This window comes from Herpailurus yagouaroundi, unplaced genomic scaffold (genome assembly GCF_014898765.1).
Source record: "Herpailurus yagouaroundi ecotype Mexico unplaced genomic scaffold, PumYag 165, whole genome shotgun sequence".
NCBI classification, from domain to species: domain Eukaryota; kingdom Metazoa; phylum Chordata; class Mammalia; order Carnivora; family Felidae; genus Herpailurus; species Herpailurus yagouaroundi.
The window spans coordinates 8,286,757-8,305,355 of NW_024412406.1; the positions used below are offsets into that span (position 1 = coordinate 8,286,757).

An 18,599-nucleotide genomic window follows, 5' to 3' on the forward strand; every position below is an offset into this window, starting at 1 on the left:
TTCATATACATATCTCTAGACAATCATTCCCTTATGCTTTTATAAAAAAAAAAAAACTCTGCTTTTTTTGAAGCTCATTCCAATCCACTATATTACTCTCATAATCACATTTGTTAAGATCCCAGCACCCCCCCCACACACCCTCACTCCCACCACCCAGCCCTCCCATTTGTTGAAATCTTGGCACTTAACTCAAAGTTTCTCTACTCATGACAATTTCTGCTAAAAGCCACATGGACAACTCTTCCCAAATCCTGGCCTCTCAGTTCCTTCAAATCATCATCAAGGACTTTCTCTTTGGCCATCCACTTTCCTGGACAGACACTAGAAACTATCATTACTAAAACTCTTCCAATCTTAATATTGGTATTTTAAGAATTCTTCTCTCTCAGGGCACCTGGGTGCCTCAGTCGGTTAGCATCGAACTCTTGATTTTGGCTCAGGTGATGGTCTCATGGTTCCGGAGATCAAGCCTCATACCAGGCTCTGTGCTGACAGCATGGGTCCTGCTTGGGATTCTCTGTCTCCCTCTCTCTCTGCCCCTTCTCCCCTCAAAATAAATAAATAAACTTTAAAAAATGATTCTCCTCTCTCACAAGTTTTTGTTTTAGTTTTTAGATTATTATTTAATTACACTAACTACAACCCTAACACTCTTTACAACTGAAAAACTTCAATGTGTTGGTCCCTTTAGTATTGCCTGATAAATAATCTCCTTATGACAAAACCTCTCTCCACACTAAGTTAAAATCTTGTGGAACATGATTCTAACCATTGCCTTTATAACACCTAAATCCTCTATTCCTCTGTCTCTGCATTTTATCTATTTAAAAGACCTCCAATTTGGGTGGTCCTTTTCTTAAGAACTGGAGACCTTTCTTTGGTCTAACCTCAGGCATCTGAGTTCTGCTACAGAAAAACATACAACAGGGAATGTGGAATCCTTTATATGAATTAATAAACCACCAATCTTAACTGAACACTCAACACTTCCCAGTAATTGTGCCATATTCATTGGTCAAGCCACTTTCCTGTTTTCCACATAAAGATTTCAGACCTTCTGCATATCCTCAAACCACCAGTCCTATCACGGAAACCTCATTCTCAGCAGAGAGCTTCACACTCTACTACACGGAGTAAATTGATACAATGAGAAGAAAACTCCCTGCCATCAAACCTAAGAAGTTGCCTGCATTTGTCCTAGTTTCTTATTTTTTCCTTGTTTAAATAGGCACTTTTCTGCTGCTGCTGCTATTATACCCATTTACTTCCCATTCTCTCAGATACTTTAGTACCGATGACCCCTTCTCTAATTTTGACAAGTTCTCTTTCTAGAACACTCTTCCCACTAAATCGATGAATTCTTATAATGCTTTAGATTGCCATTCAAATATTTAGTCTTCATTGGAGACTTACTGTTCCCTCCAAAATAAACCAGATTCACTTGTCTTTCAATCTTATTTTCCAGCAACTGTGTTTCCTACTGTCCTGTATTTTAATTGAGATTTTTATCAAAATTTGAAATTCTATTTATTTAAGTGATCATTGAGTTAATATTTGCCCTTCAATATTTTTTAGCATTACAAGGTCACCACTAAGGTGCATAGTAAAAGCTCAACAAATCTTTCATAATGAATGAGTAACAATAGAAGAACACTCTGACATGCCATGTACTACGTACCAAGCACCATATTTATAAACTTATTTAATACACCAACCTTATCTTCATGTTATAAATAAGAAACCTCAGGCAGGTAGAACTTGACAGATACAGAAGGATTTAGCTCCAGAGTTTATAATCTAATAACTACACTCAACTGCTTGAGAAAGGATGAAATAAAATTATTACAGTATGCCTACACAAAATGGCACAAATATTAGAGTATAACTGCGATAAGATTTACTTCATATTTTTATGATATGCAGGATAACTATGAAGAGGCAAAGTTAAATATAAGTTCAGGACTTTTCCAACCCTTTGACAGTTTGAATTGAAGTGTGGAAAACACCATATTCATCTTTGGTGTTTTAATTTCATTCTAATTGTTCTTAGCAGATGAACAACATTCTAAGGTCAGGTTAATATTAATGCTGAATGAAGAAGGAAGAAAACTTAAAAATATAGAATATAGGACATTGGTCTGTTTGGGAAATAATAGCAAACTACCTTTGGCCACATGAGTCGTCTGGGTTGAAGTAAATGGGTATACTCAAAATGGGTATACTGAGGGCTGACTCTGGCTATTGAGACATAAAGAAAATGCTGGAAATGAAGAGTATCATAATGGTGGAGGCAGGAATGTGATGGGAGCCATTACAGAGAAAGAGAAAAGTCAGTTAAATATCTCTCCTCTAATACTGGCTTCGCTCCGCTAAATTCTTTACAGCTGAATCTACATAGTGTTCAAAATACAGGGAAGAATCATACTCATTATATTTCATTTTTCACCAACATTCTATAAAGTATTGAAGAACTGAATATAATATCTGATTCAATAATCAAGAGAAGAGGAAGCAATTTTCAACAAAGCCATCCTCCATGAGAAAAGAAACACACTTGAGAGAATATAAGAAGGCTTTCAACTCAGTGGGAAGGGAATGTGAAAGCACTTCATTGAAGCTCATTGTAGCTTGTGCACAGTTTGCCTGCCAAGAAATGCTCATTCAATATAGGGAAATAAATTCCCATTCACTAATAAACACAGTCAAATGCAAAGTTGCTTTACAAAGTCAAAGTCTATAAATATCTCATAACTGGTTTATGCTTTAACATAGTTCCTCCAAATTGTATTTTATCACAAGGCTTTTTTTAGTTATTCCATTCTTGTCTTTGACTTCAATTGTTCATGGCACAATCACATGTTCTTTAAATTATTCATATTTCTATGGAAGAAGATCATAATTCTCCAAATACTGGGAGATCATGCAGTGTGGGGATATTTAATTTTTCAGGTTTGTACATATGAATAAACAAAAAGCAAGAAGATCAATTACTAGTAGTGTTAACCATCAGCACCCAATCCCCCTGTCAGCCAAGGCTCAAGTGTCATCTCTTGACGTGAACATTGACCCAGGAGTCAGGAAAATAGCCCAGGGGTTCTATTTTCCAATAATGTACTGGAGACCCATGACAAGCTCACAGCCAAGTCGTAAAGCACTTCTTAACTCACAGGACCATCAAACAGGATTAAGTGCTTTGAAATCCATGGATAACAGGTGCTCCAAGGACTCAAGAGCTCACCAGGTCGCCTCTTTCCCTCCGGGTCACTCACCTTCTTGCACCTCATGTTAGGAGAATATTGATGAGAAGAGTGACAGAAGATGCCCATGGCAGCAGAAAGTAACGTAAGGGAAGCCTATTAACTTCTCATATACGGATTTTATGCTGTGATGCTAAAAATTCTATAATGGTCTTTAAAAACATTGATGCAATTTTCAGAACCCTTAGAAGAGTCTCATCAAATGACTAAAACTGGGTTTTACAGACAGTTACAGATTTGCTTCCATATTAAAATTGTTCCTAATCACATATTATTAGCCAATTTTAGGAAGATTTTTTGAAAAACAGTTTGATGAAGCATAATCATCCAATAAGATAGCAGTACATCCAAATAAGGATTTTAAAATACTGAAGATGATCTAAAAATAGCATCTCAATGAGGAAATCAATTCAAAACTTGGAAAATGGTTCAACATTAGTAGAAGTTCACCGATTTACAAAACTTAACTTCTTGAAAAGCCATAAAAAGTTTTTAGGAAATAATCTATTCTTTAATTTAGAAAAAAAAAGATTATTAAAGATTTCCTAGAAATGACACATGTTAGTAAGATAGTATTCAATTTGAAAAAAAATACTTCACTAATTTTAGGAATTCACACTTTTTTGGCATTGTAAAACAAGCTATGTCTACACTCTAGTCTATTTCTCCCCCTAGGTATACAGTCTACTAAATCAATGACCTCCAAATTGTATATTTAATCTTTCAAAACTTTTAAAGAATTGTAGAACTCTTTTGCAGTGGATTTAGATTCTCCCCTTTCTCCACGACAATCTGAAGAGGTCTCTAAAGCTCGATTTCAGAACCTCTGCATTATAGCATGACTCTGCTATGCTATCCAGTGCTCCAACTGATGGGTTTTGTTGAAATAATGGTTCATTGGATACTCATCTTCCTCATAGACATCATAAGAAAAAAGGGAAAAAAATGAAAGGATTGTGATATAGTAAAAGAGTTTTGTACTGTTAACTCATTTTTCTTTAAAGTACAAAACTAATGTGGTATAGTAAAATAGTTTGCACACTGTTGAATTTTTTTTGACTTCAAAAGGCATAGCAAACCTCTGCAAAAAGAGACATATTGACCTTTCCATCTCATTATAAAATTAATTTGTATTGTTTGTGGGAAGGAAAATACAGGGCAGAAATCACGTAAGAACAATACCTAAATGTGGAAATAAATGTCTTTAAATGTTAGCCCAACTAATTTACATATTTTTTCTCTAAATTCAGCTGAAAGAAAAGTATATAATTTCAACCTGGCCTTGAAGCACAAATATAATGTGCAACGCGGCAGCAAAAAACAACTGAGAAATTCTGACCTAAAAGGAATGGAAGAGCTGTACCACATGGCCAGAGGGATGCAGAGAGCTGTGTGGGGAGCTGCCCGGTACAGACAGCACAAGTCTGTATATGGCTAGCATTGCTTCTCTCTGGATACCAGTTGGATTCTAGCCAGCACCCAGGCTGGATCAAACCCTGTCACCATTCTCTACTCCTCAAGTTGTGGAAGAGAAAGATGAAAGCTCAGGTTTATTTTGCGTCTTCATCAAATCCTTGTTTACAGTATGATAATTGAAAACTTTTGGAGATAGAGTTTATAAAACAAACAATATTTTTATTGCAATCAATGAGTGTTTGAAAAATGTAAAGTGCATTAGTAAGCTAATATTTAACTGTGGAAATCAATTTTTTAAATGTTTGCCAAACTGATTCATATATTTTTCTTAGAATGTATCTTAAAAAATGTGCCTTCATTCATCTTGGCTATAAAACTCAGATACTGTACAATGGGCAGAAAGAATAAATTGAGAATTCAGTGGCAAGTAACCAAAAGGAGAAAGGGCTATGAAATGTTCAGATATCTGCCAACATGTAAGAAAAATAAAGATACCTTTGCCTTATTTTGAACAGAATTATTTACTTTATGCTCAGATATTGTTATCCTGATAAACAAAACTCTTGAATTTTTTGTAACTGTTTTCTGTTTGTTTTTTTACTCTATATTTAAATAACTTCTATTGCTTTATTATATTTTAATAGACCCTTGTACATAGCTGGGAGAATGAACTCATCTTTACCAAACATTTATTAAGAATGCCCTCAGTGGTACCCATTATAGTACACCCTACAGGTATATTTAGTTTTGTGCAATGAAGCTTTCCTGGAAAGCACTGTGTCAGGTCATAAATTCCTTCCTCCAATCCTTTCCCACCTACTGCCAGCCAAAAACATTGCAGCCAAGTGTATCTGTCTAAGGTGCACTTCTGGTCCTGTTCTTCCCTGCTTCAAAGTCATTTACTGACTCCCCACTGCCTGTTTACCAAATGCTATGCATTATGCTCATTACTGCAAATAGATACGTTTCTTTAATCTTTATAACAACTCCAGCAGGTAACACTAATATTATCTCCACATTATAGGGGAATATAAATAATTTGCCTAAAGTCATACAGCCCATAAGTAGCAGAAAGGATTCCTAAGCAAGACCACCAGACTCAAATGACTGTATATTTAACTATCACTGCAACACTTTTTCAACATGCCAGAAACTACTCTAAGTTTATCTCTCAAGATGCCTTTACATAAGCCCAATGGTCCAGCAAGAATGGTTTGTCTGCTGTATAACTCATAGAACAGGACTACACTAGGTGCCTCTCAGTTAATGTTGCTAGCGTCTGTAGAATAGCCTTTGTGACTAGAAAATACCATCATGATAAAGCCTTAAAACTTCTCATTCATGTGTGAAATTTAGGAAACTAAATGAACAAAGACAAAAGAGACAAACAAACAAACAAAAAATAGACTTAAATAACAGACAACAAACTGGTGGTTGCCAGAGGGGAGGTGGAGAAAGATATGGGTGAAACCGATAAAAAGGATTAAGAATACATTTAACATGATGAGCACTGAATAATGTATAGAATTGTTAAGCCATTATATTCTACACCTGAAACTAATATAACACTATATGTTAATTACGCTTTAATTTAGAAAGATTTTTAAAAACTCCCAAATTTCTTATTACAATGTGCCAGTTAAACATAAATGAGAAAAAAAATTTTTCTTCTCAGCTGATACTTTCATCATTTCTTGTAACATTCTTAAAGATTATCTTAGAATTTTAGACCTCCCTAAAAATGGAAAAGCTGTTCTCTTGCTCCATATTATAGAGCTCCCTCAAGAAAGTTATTTTTTGGAAGATTTATTTACCATTTTTTTTGCTTCCTGCAATGTTATGTTATACATTCAACATATTAGAGAATATTAGTAAGAAAATTAAATATTTTAGAGATTTTCCTTACAAGTTAGCCCATCACAGATTTTTATCTGAATTTATCTCTACATAAAGAAATACAGTGTTCTTATATCAAAATGGTTCAATTAATGATTATTAATTTAGACAAATTGTGACGTGATGTCATATATGTAATTGTTATTCGTTATCATTACTTGAAGAATTCAAGTTTAGGAAAAAGTGACTGTAAACACCACAGTACATAATATTTAAATGCTGAGAGATATTCCTTTTAACAAACAATTAACGAACTGAATGCAAATGAAGGAATATGGTTGACTGAATGCAATCTGAGAAAACCACATCTGCATGTTGGGACTAAATACTATTAGCTAACATTTACCCTGTACCTACCATCGCTCAGCTTATATGAATTATTTCAACTTTAATCCTCGTAACACCTACAAGAGGTGTTACTGCAACTATTACTGAATTGCATGAATGTACCTGTCATTATCCCCATTGTATATATGAGTACAGTTAGACAGAAGGAGTTCAATAGCCTACCCAAAATGACAAAACTTCTAGGAGGTGAAATTCAAAGCCAGATAGCCCAGATGCAGAGTCTATACCCTTACCAATCATGGGGGGTTGACTGCCTTATCCTGCAGATGCTTTCAATTATATGGCTGCACCTAAAGATATCAGGCATGAAATGATGGTTTGATCTCTACTCCACTATCTAAATTTGAAGAAAGGAAAACATGTTAATCCATGCATTGTTTTTTTTCTTTTTCTTTTCTTTTCTTTTTTTTTTTTTTTTTTTGCAGCTGCCAGAACAAATTACCACAAACTTGGTGTCTTTAAAAAAAAGACATTTATTATCCCAATAGTTCTGAAAGCTGGAGGAAGAAGCAAAGAAGAGACTCTGCCCCTAGAACGTCCAGAGGGAGCATGGCCTTGGTGACACCTTGATTTCAGACCAGTGATACCAATTTTGGATTTGGAGCTTCCAGTGCCTACCAACTTTTCTTGGCTTGTGGCTGCATCACTTCAATCTTCAGGTCCAGCATCTTCAACCCTCTCTCTGTTCCATCTTCACATCAGCTTCTCTGTCTGTGTCAAATCTCCCTCTGCCTCTCTCTTAGCAAGGCACTTGAGACTCAGCCAGTATTCCAGGATAACCTTTGCATCTCAAGATCTTTTCCAAATAAGATAGCATTTACACTTTCCAGGTATTAGGACTTGAAACCTTTGGGACCGTGATTCAGCCTGCTCATCTATCCATCTACAAATGTAATGCCACCTGTCAGAGAAATATGCGGCTGAAAGGCAAAATATCAAGAAATTTTTCAAGTAAAAAATTTTGAAGAATTTTTGTCAGGTTGGTGTTCTTCAGCGGTTTTTCCCATGCCTTCTACATCTGCATTTTTACCTCCTCTAACTAATTGGACGTGAAGCACATTACAGTAACATGCTCCTTTGGGTGGCTAAATCATCAGTGAGAGATTAACAAATGGTAATCACCTTTTCCATGATACTATGGAAGTAAAGAGTCATACTTCTAGGTAAAATTGTTCCATAAAAAAGAGCTCATTTACTGCCGTTTTCAACAATATGGATGGACTCGAGGCCATTATCACATTTCATTAGTGATATAAGTCAGACAGAGAAAGACAAATAGAGGATGATCTCACTTACAGGTGAGCAGAATCTAAAGAGCAAAACAACACGAAACAAAATAAACAAGCTCTTGGATACAGAGAACAGATTGGTGGTTACTAGAGATGGAGAGTGTAGGGTTGGGCAAAACACAGGCTAAAGGAGTCAAAAGGCACAAACTTACAGTCATGTAAAATAAAGTAAGTAAGTCATGAGGATGTAATATATAGCACAGAGACTATGGTTAATAATAGTGCACTACATAAGTAAAAACTGATAAGAGAATAGATCTTAGAAGTTCTCATGACAAGAAAAAAATTTTTTTACTACTACACAATGTTGATGGATGTTGAGTAGACTCATTATGGTGATCATTTCACAATATATACAAATATTACATAATTATGCTGTACACCTAAAATTAATATATGTCAATTTTACTTCAATTTTTCTACTTATCAAAAAAAGACATTCAAAAGACGAACAATAAAAATGTCAACATGTTTGGCTAGAAAAAAAAGGCCATTTAGTACATGATTTCCTAGTCTGTCTATGCCAGGTTACAGGGGCAGTGGCCTTGTCAGTATAATAAATTTGGCATTTAGATATAGTGACCACATGGTGAAAGGAAAAAAAAACTCAGGATCTTGACAGATATGGAGTTGGAATATATTAAGTCTGGGTTCCGAGCATACCACATCTTAACTGAAGAAGTAACCTAGACAAGAAATTACCTAGTAACACAAGAGTATAACAAAGAAACCTAATTCTAATGATCCTAATCACAAACTTGCAATTTAAATGATCTTGGTATTAAATTCATGTGAATAGCATGGCATGGGAGTTCCAACACAGGCTTCTGATATCTCTGGGACATATGACAGAAACAAAACCAGCCCATATCATAGAATATACACGCTCAGGATAACCACATACACACACAGTCTCATTGAAGATAAGCAAGATAAACTAACAAAACACAATAGGAAACACAAATTAATGAAAAATAATTAGCAGATGCAATGGACGGTAGGATTAGACTCTAAGAACTGCAGAAAATTAAACAGTATGATAGAGATTGCATAAAATGAAAAACCTTAAAGTAATTAAAGCATGAAAAGTAAACATTTTATGATTTCATATAAAACAACAAATGTATTTTAGAAGGAATGAAATAGAATTGTTCTGTTTTTCAAACACTGAAACATGCAGTTATTTTAATTTAAAAAATATGATGGTCAATTGGTTCAGCAGCCAGTTAGAAGCAGCCAAAGTGAAATTAGTTACCTGGAAAATAAATATGTGAAAATGACCTGGAATGAACAAAGATAACAAATTTTAAAAAGAGAGAATAGTGAAGTTGAAAGGCCTAAGAATAAAATTATGAGTTCCAACATTTCTTTAATATAAGTTTCAGCATAAAAGAATAAAGAAAATGGAAAGAAGCATATAAAAGTAATAATGAATGAAAGCATTAAATTTTTAACTCTAACTCCAAAAGCAAAGGGAACAAAAGCAAAAATAAACAAGTGTGGGACTACATCACTAAAAAACATCTGCACAACAGAGGAAACCATCAACAAAACAAGAAGGCAATCTACTGAATGAAAGAAAATATTTACATATCATGTATCTGAAGGGGCTAGTGTCCAAAATATACAAAGAGCACAAGTCAATAGTTGTAATAATAATAACCATTATCATCTGATTAAAAATGGGCAGAAGATCTAAATAGACATTTTTCCAAAGAAGACATACAGATGACCAACAGGTACATGATAGGATGATCAACATCCTAATTATTAGGGAAATGCAAATCAAAGACCCAATGATACATCACCTCACACCTGTTAGATTGGCCGTTATCAAAAAGACAAGAAATAACAAGTGCTAGAGAGGATCCAGAGAAAAAGGGACCTTCATACATTGTTAATGGAAATGTAAATTGGTGCAGTTACTATGGAAAATAGTATGGAGGTTCCTCAAATGCTACTTAGCCATGAAAAAGAAGAAAATCTTGCCATTTGTGACATGAATGGACCTTGAGGGTATTATGCTAAGTGAAATAAGTCAGACAGAGAAAGACAAATACTGTATGATTTCACTTATATTCACTTAGTGGCTGTTAGAGAGGAAGGAGTTGAGGGTGGACAAAATGTGAGAAAGGGGTCAATTATATGGTGACAGATGGTAACGACCTATTGTGGCAATTGCTCTGCAATATATACAAATATAAAATTATTCTGTTTTGCACCTGAAACTATTACAATGTTATATACAATTTTACCTCAGTTTAAAAAAAAAGGTAAGTCTAAGAAAGTGAAAGAAATAAAAATATAAGACATAAACGATGAAATGAAAAGAAAGGAAATAGAGAAGTTAAAATCTGTGACCAGTTCTTTGAGGAAAAACCCTATATTGACCTGGAAGAAGGTATCTGCAATTCATATCAATAATAATAAATTAGTATCTGAAATATATTCTAAATATACTGCAAATCAATAAGAAAATGAACAAAAGGTATGTGCAGACAACTCACAAAGGAGAAATCTAGAGCAACTAAATAAAATACCCACTTGACCAAAAAAAAAAAAAAAAAAAAAGAAAAAAAATTTGTTTGAGCCTCATTTATAATTTAAAAAGAAATTCTAAAAATGAAAGAATCAAAATGCCACATTTAGCAAAGAGATCCCGGAAGATGGAGCTAAAAAAGTAACCATTGGATTTGAGAATCTAGAAGTCAAGGGTGATCTTTATTAGAGATCAATGAGAGTAAAATCGATTTGCAATGTATTGAGAAACAAATGTGAAGAAAGGAAATGGAGACAGAGTAAAGACTTTCTTAAAAAGCTTACATGATCCAGGAAGAGAACAGATATAGTAATAGCTGAAGCTAAGACACCTGCTCAAAGTAGGCTAATATATTAAGTTTTTCACTTGATTGTTTTATTGTGGCTGGACTGTGAGCTTATTATTAAGCTGAGAAGTAGCCATAAGAAAGGGAAAAGTCCTCAAAGTAAGAGAGAAAATAAATGATAGAGCAATGCTCTGGAGAAAGCAATCAATTACACCAATGCAAAGTTTAGCCTTAAGCAAAGAGTAATAAGAATGACTTAATTTTTAAATTAATGTGTATAGGGGATGAGCATGCATGAGGTTGAGGATATTCAGTAATATAAGAGAGTAAAGAAAGAGGAAGTGAGTCTAACATTAGGTGAAGTAGAGATGATTTAGATATGACATTGTAGAGATCTAAGCGGTTGTCAGCCCATAACCATATTTTATTCATGAAAAAAATATATTATACAAAGCTGAATTATACATAGGCCATCATGCCCTTAAGGAGCTCAGTCTACCAGGAAAAGTGAGACTTGTTCACATATAATCAAGATAACTAAAATGCCGTTCATCCCTCCTTTCTCAATATATACATATTATTTTGTTCATTTCTCTTTCATTTTATGAGATCACATAGCATTTTGTGTTCCTCTTTCTTCCCAATTCTCTAAAGGGATACATGAAAGTGGAAATGTTTACCATAGTGCCAACATTAAGTTCAGGCTCCTTTCCACAACTTTGCACTGTGATCTCTACAGAAGCTCATCCAGAGCTCTGGAATGATTTGCACTAAATGCATGAAAGAGATGAGGAATAGGAGAAGTCATTAAAATTATTCTGTTTCTTCTCCTCCCAGATCCAAACAAATTTCACTTTTAGGAAAATCATTGTCCACACTTCCTAATGTGAAGCTTACTTTTGTCACACAAAGTATTTTAAAGACAGACAAAATCAATCTTATTGACCATTTCTCAAAACCCTGTCCTTGAATATTAAAAGTTGTATTTCAGGAAAGTAGAAGTTTCAAATTTATATTCTTCAACTTCATTTAAGATCACTGATGCTGATTAAAATTTTCATCTTTTAGATATATTTGAAAATATTCTACCAAACAAGAGAAGGCCATTAACATTCAGTTTAAATGCAATTTATACTAGCCTTTGGTTTTCAGCATAAATGTAGAGACAAATGAAATTATTACCATTATTAAAATAATGTGTATTTTTTGAGACAGCAATGTTTTTTTCCATGCATGTTGCTAAAGAAGGCAAATTTATCATGTCCTTTAATTTCTCAGAATCAAAATCATTTGTTCAAACTCCAAAGAAATTGTAATATATATAAAGTTAATTACAACTTTCTTTTCAATATTTAATTATGTTTTCTTGTAAAGAATAAGCATCATTCAATTAACTTCATTTTTGAATATTACATAGAATCTTACAATGATTCTATGGCATATTACATAGAATCATTGAAGCAGAAGAAAATGTAAAAAAAAAAAAAAGGAGAAATAATACTCAGAGCATGCAGTCCTCAGACACATCAGGCCATTTGCTCCTTTTTACTTTTAAAAATCTCTCCAACATTTCATTAGTATTCTTCTTTTTAAGCACTGTAGAAAATACAGACTGTATGTCTGATACACTATTTCTAGACTATGCAGTAACAAACTGTATAAATTCACTTGGCTACTCAGAGTGACAACTTGAGTTTCCTTAATATATAGTTACTTTCTCTGAAATTAAACAATTAATAAGCCAGCAGCTATGTGAATCATAAATTATTCATACTTAGTCTACCAATGAACATTAATCAATTATAAAGAGACACAGAAATTAAGACCAAGAGAAAGAGTCAACCATAGCCTTTTAATATTGAGACTCTGTTAACCCAGTCTCTTTAAACATATTTGATTTGTATAATAACATCAATATGCACAGCTATGCTTGCTGCTCAAGTTTCCAACAAAATAACCAATTTATGAGTATACATATGCTGTCAACCAGTAACAAGAAATACTCATCAGAATTATGTAGTCTTTGACTAAAAGGGCTTATTAGAGTTCTTTCAAATTATTGTACCTCATCAAATATTTAGTATTAACTCTCCTGGCTTCCCAAAGAATTTGAAGCACGCTGAGAAACATCTTTAGAATTCTGTCATAGTTTGAATACCAATAATTTTATACCAATATATATAAAATTATAACAATCACAAAAGCAAAACCTCCACCTAGACAATGGCCCCAGTCAGTCAGTTGTGAAGCATTACATCCTTAACAGACACAGGTTCAGCAGCAAACTTATGACTTACAATTGCCTAATGAGTAGTTCCAACAGGCTTATTCCCAACGCATATGATTTCCAGATTATGCAAGTACCCATTCTGATTAATTTATTTAAAATCAGTCAAGGAAAGAGCTATCGTTCCTAGTGTTCATTTTTACCAAGAGTCAAGCAATAAAATAATGAGAGTATATAGATGGCAAATAGGGATTTAAGTGGAGAAATGGAATTAATAAGAATAAAAAATTAGAATCGCCATTTGGTTATAACTAGCAATCAAGTGTTAATGCAAAATATTACCTGGAAATAGGCTTCAAACTATTCTTTGGTTGATGTCCTGTAGACATGATGTGTTTGTTTCTCACCAAAGACAGGAAAAGACCATTGACAGGTATCACTGGATGTATTATTTCACATTTCTTGGAAGCTAGAGGAAATAGAGAAGCTAGGTTTACAATATGGGAAATTGAGAACATCTGAGTCTTTAGTTTTTTAAAAATTTTCTGTGTCCTTGAGCATTCGTAAAGACATGGCAAATTTTTTCCAGACTTGATGAGATGGTCAGCTCAGGGTGGGGGCGGGAGCAGAACCAGGATAGCTTTACCAGTATTCTGAAAAGGTCATTGGTAGTAGTTCTCATTCAGCAAGTGTAACATTGTAAAACCCTGAAAACTCACATGCTCACCTTGAAAAATCATTAACTACCTGTTAGTCCTTTCTTTCAAAATCAATCAACAGATATATAGAGTGCGTAATAAACACTAGCACTATGCTAAGTGCTATGAGATATACATAATATCAGATGCAATTGCTAAAATGTAAATTAATTTATATTGGTACAAAATAAAGATACTCTACAAAAGGATACGTTATATGCAATAAGATGATATAGATAAAAGTCCTACCAAAGTACAGACAAGGCAGATTTCTTCAATGACTACCAGCATGGTTACTTTGTTAGAAGTGCAGATTCTCAGACACCACACCAGACCTACTGAATCAGAATCTGAATTTTAGCAGATGCCCAGATCTTGTGATGTATATGCACGTTCAAGTTTGAGAAGCCCATCTTAGATGTTTTCATAAGCAAAATGATGCTTAAAACAATTGTTAAACTAATGAGCCGGCCAAGAAAGAGAAAGAAAAACAGTCCAGGAAATTTCAGGCAAGTGGTCAGAAGAGAACAAAAGCATAGCATGAGAGGGCCCGAAACATGTTCCAGGAAGATTTTAGTTTGCCAAATTTGCTAGGGCAAAAGATTTCATTTAGAGATTGCCAAAAGGTAAGTCTTAAAATGTAGAATGGGTCTGGTAAGAGATGGTCTGAAAGTTAGATTGAGAGAAATGCTTAGTATTTTTAGACAGACCAGTGCTTTTGGAATAAAAGTGATTCATACTGTTCAGATTCCACCCTTCAGATATGAAGAATTCACTCTGTTAGCTGCCTTGAGTATTGGCTGCTGGTGCCTCAAAGTTGAGACCTCCCCTGAGAATTGCCCTCGGCCAAAGGGGGTTGCTTCACCCAAGTTTACACCCTCTTCCTGGAGGCAGCTTACATCCAGTACTGGCTGAAGTAGGGGAACAAAACCTTGGCCTCATGGCCTCAATCGGAAGCCACATTATTGAAAGACTGGCTCAAAGTTAAAGTTCCCTGTGGAGTGAGATGAGTTATCTCATACAAATGCATCTCATTATGGTAACTCTCTCTGCTCAGTCCTGCTTTTCTCATTCTCTCACAGATGTTGTTCCCAAGAGAGCTTCTCAATAAATCTCCCGCACACAATTCTCCATATCAAAAAACAAAACAAAACAAAAAAAACACAAAAAAACCAAACTGATCACTTTCCTCGAAACTGTATATCACTAAAAAATGTATAATTAGTTCTATATAATTTTATTCTGATATTATCCTTTGGTTACTTTTTTAATGTGCTGTAACAATCCACCTAAAATGTATATTTCTTAAAGGCAGGAAATGTGTATTCCTTTAAAAAATTATTTCACTAAGACAGGGGTGCCTGGGTGCCTTAGTTGGTTAAGCATCGGACTTTGGCTCAGGTCATCATCTAACAGTTCACGAGTTCAAGCCTCACATCAGGCTGTCTGGTGTCAGCAAACAGCAGGCGCCAGATCCTCTGTCTCCCTCTCTCTCGCTGCCACTACCCACCTGGCAATCTCTCTCTTACAGAAATAAATAAAACATTAAAAAATTGTAGAAAAATAAGTAAATAATTTCACTATGATGAACACAGATGTGGGTACATAATAAGTATTTAATTCTCATTTGATGAATTAAAAAACACTTCTTTTGGGTTCTTTTATGTTAAGATTTCTGTGATATGTCTAAGATAAGCAAATGAATAATTTCAGAAAAGCATTTCTGAACTGAGAAGTACCTACTTCCAAGACTGATTTCAGCCCTGCACATCAACCACATCAGCTCTTCTGTGTATCCCTGTTACAGCACTTGGAACATGATAGGTACTCAGTAAATACTGGTTAACTTATGAATAAATGAGTAACATTTATACAGTGCATTGCAGTCTACCTAAGTGTCTTTATTTAACCTTCCTGGAAACTTCCAGGTAATAGCCTCAGTTACAACATGAAGCTAAACATACACAGAAACATCTAAGTTTTAAAAAACACAGATTTCCAGGCTCACCTCAGACTTTCTGAATATTAGAGTCTCTATGGGCTTTCATTACTTATCAAACTTAAATGTGTATTAATTCCTAACAAGTTCCTAAGTGATGGTGATGGTCTGTGTCTCACACAACTAGGTCAATGTCACACGTTAGACCAGTAATGCTATATTGTTTCAGAACTCCTCAGGAGATTTTGAGGTGTGGTTACTCAGATTTTTTTTTTTTTTTCAAGTCATGCTCAGGCTCTTCTCCTGGAGATTCTGTTTTAATTGGTCCAGGACGGAGTCTGGGTACTGACATTGTCTTCTCATATGCAGCCAAGGTTGAGAACCACAGCTGTAGTTTTTGCTCAAGAATCATTATCATCAAGGATTGGGTAGAAGCAGGACTACACCTGAGTCTCAACCCAGTGTGCAGGCTTTTTATGTACCCCATACTATCTCCCTGAACATAGATAAAATGTCTGAATTTCCCTACTCACTATCCAAGTTAGGTTTGTTGATTCTGAACTATATGTTATATATCAAGATGGAATAGAGACCCAAGATAATAACCACTATTACATAAGTTTCTAAAAATCACAAAGTAAAGGACAGATATGTGATCAGAAAATGAAAGTGGGTAAACATGACTGAATTATCCTCAGAATTCATTAATAAACTCTTTGAATATTTAGCAAATCTGGGGGTTCCAGAAAGTAGTCCTATAAATTACCTGAGCAATCATTTCCTTATCTCAGGATAGTATTTGGATGGAGAATACACATGCCTCTACGCTCTCCAATTCCCCCGCAAAATTCTTTACCATAGAAGTATTAGTAAAATAATTTCCTTTTGCTTACATTTTCACCTTTTTTGTAGGCAATCCACAAATATTTCACTGAAAAACAACTGTAGTCACCCATCATGGCGACTGAAAAATATCAGCATAGTTAGCCATATGTGCATGCCATCAGTTTTCCAACATAATATAGCAGGCGGTAAAGCGCAAACATTTCAGCCGAGGTCTCAGCCACTAGATGCCGCTGATGTGTCTGGAGGCCTAGGAAGTGGATTCTACAGAACTATAAAGGCTTACATCTTGGAAAATAAAATGCTGTTACTATGGTGACCAGCTGAGATTATGGATAATGAGAGTACCATGTTTTCCACTCTCTAAGGAGCTATTGTTCTCCGCCTATTGCTCTATGCTGAACATTACTGACCTTCAAAATGTATCAAAATCACTGGTACTTTCCTTTCTTTAAAAAAAGGGTATTTCATTCAGTACTTTTGCGTGAGTGAGAAGCTATACACATCAGTTATTCACACATACACACACACACACACACACACACACACAGAAAGGAACCATTATTCAATGCATTTATTTTTCTTATTTACATAGAGAGGAGAGATCAATGGTCTTAACAGTACATGACGTCATAGTTTCTACAACTTAGGTGTTTCTAAATTCTTTACAATTGTCTATCCACCAAGATAGATGAACTGAAGAAACTAGCTCAATATTTATCATCTGTGTGACAGCATCAAATATCTAGCTAGAGATAATTGTAGGCGAGAACATGTTTTCAATGGAACAAGGATATATGAAATTTCCAGTTTAGTTACAGAAAATCTTGCAATACAGTTATTTTTCTTCTAAAGCTAGCAATGGACAGGAAAATAGAGTCATAGGGAAATAGAAATCTCTTACATAAAAGATATTGGAACAGGTATTAAAAGATAGCAAAAGGATAAATGACATTTACTATTTACTAACTAGTTGTTGGGTTATTGATGAGTTTTTAATGTGACTCTCCAACAGGAAATCTATTCAGATTAAGGTTCATGTCCATGTATTTTTAGAAAAATAAACGTAAAAGAAATGTTCAGTGGGTATTGGGATTGTCTGTAAGAATATCATACAAAAAAAATTTACTCCAAAATAATTACTTGAACTTGTATAGCCCAAGGAAATCAAAATTAATTAATATATCTCGAAATTCAAGCAAGGGAAGTATTAATGACCATATTTTTCATGTCATAAGATTTTACATAATAACTAATGAGTATGAAAAGTAATAAATATGTTATTTTTCATAATATATGATGGATTCTCATTATCCCAGAAGACTCCACCCAAACACTCCTTTCAAACACTATTGCGAAGCTGCTTAAACCCTCAGTGAATTTGACATACCATCTCCTTAGGCCTAGTCTCCAATGGCATTAAATGATTCATAGCAACAAAACTTGGTATGTAGTTCTTAACAGTGGCTGCACCCTTTAAAAACAAATAGAAGATAGAATTGGCAAGAAATATCTAGAAATAAATGTCAAGGGACATTGTTAGAATACTAACCTGGTATTTGGGTCACAGTTTCCCAAAATACAGGAAATTCTGAAAGCACAAGTTTGTGGCCACCCATATGCAGCTGTCACTTCCATGAAAAGGTGATAAAGATATTCCAGGCACTAAAAACAATGGCATGCTATACCCCACGACGTATTTTACTCTATTAGTTTCCTACGGCTTCCGTAATGAAGCACCATAAACTAGGTGCCTTAAAACAACAGACGTCTATTGTTTCCCAGTCCTGGAGGCTAAAAGTCCAAGATCAAGGTGTCAGCAAAGCCATGCATGCACTCTCTCTCTGAAACCTGCAAG

The 18,599-nt window shown here is 34.6% G+C and overlaps 1 long non-coding RNA gene across 1 annotated transcript in view; it reads right to left on the reverse strand.

Annotated features, from left to right (window-relative positions):
- Positions 1–13,726, reverse strand: part of LOC121038095 (uncharacterized) — a 50,510-nt gene extending 36,784 nt beyond the window's left edge. Inside the window, exon 1 of the long non-coding RNA XR_005794147.1 lies at positions 13,604–13,726. This is a non-coding gene — a long non-coding RNA (uncharacterized LOC121038095). The remainder of the gene's footprint in view (positions 1–13,603) is intronic.
- Positions 13,727–18,599: the final 4,873 nt, after the last annotated feature.